This window comes from Mus caroli, chromosome 6 (genome assembly GCF_900094665.2).
Source record: "Mus caroli chromosome 6, CAROLI_EIJ_v1.1, whole genome shotgun sequence".
Taxonomy (NCBI): Eukaryota; Metazoa; Chordata; class Mammalia; order Rodentia; family Muridae; genus Mus; species Mus caroli.
In genome coordinates, this window is record NC_034575.1 from 84,977,653 (window position 1) to 84,977,892 (window position 240).

The window sequence follows — 240 nt, forward strand, 5'->3', positions numbered from 1 at the left end:
ACCTGAGTTCATGCCTGGAACCAACCAATGGTGGAAGAAGAGAACTAACTCCTGAGTGTTGTTTTCTGATCTGTATCTGCACACACACACCGTGGCACATACACACCCACATGTTGTTGCACATATGCACCTGCACACACATGTGCACCTGCATACAGATGCACATACACAAATAGTAAAAGTCTAAATGAATGCCTGTGTGTAAGTGTGTGTATGCCAGAGACAACCTGGAGTGTCACC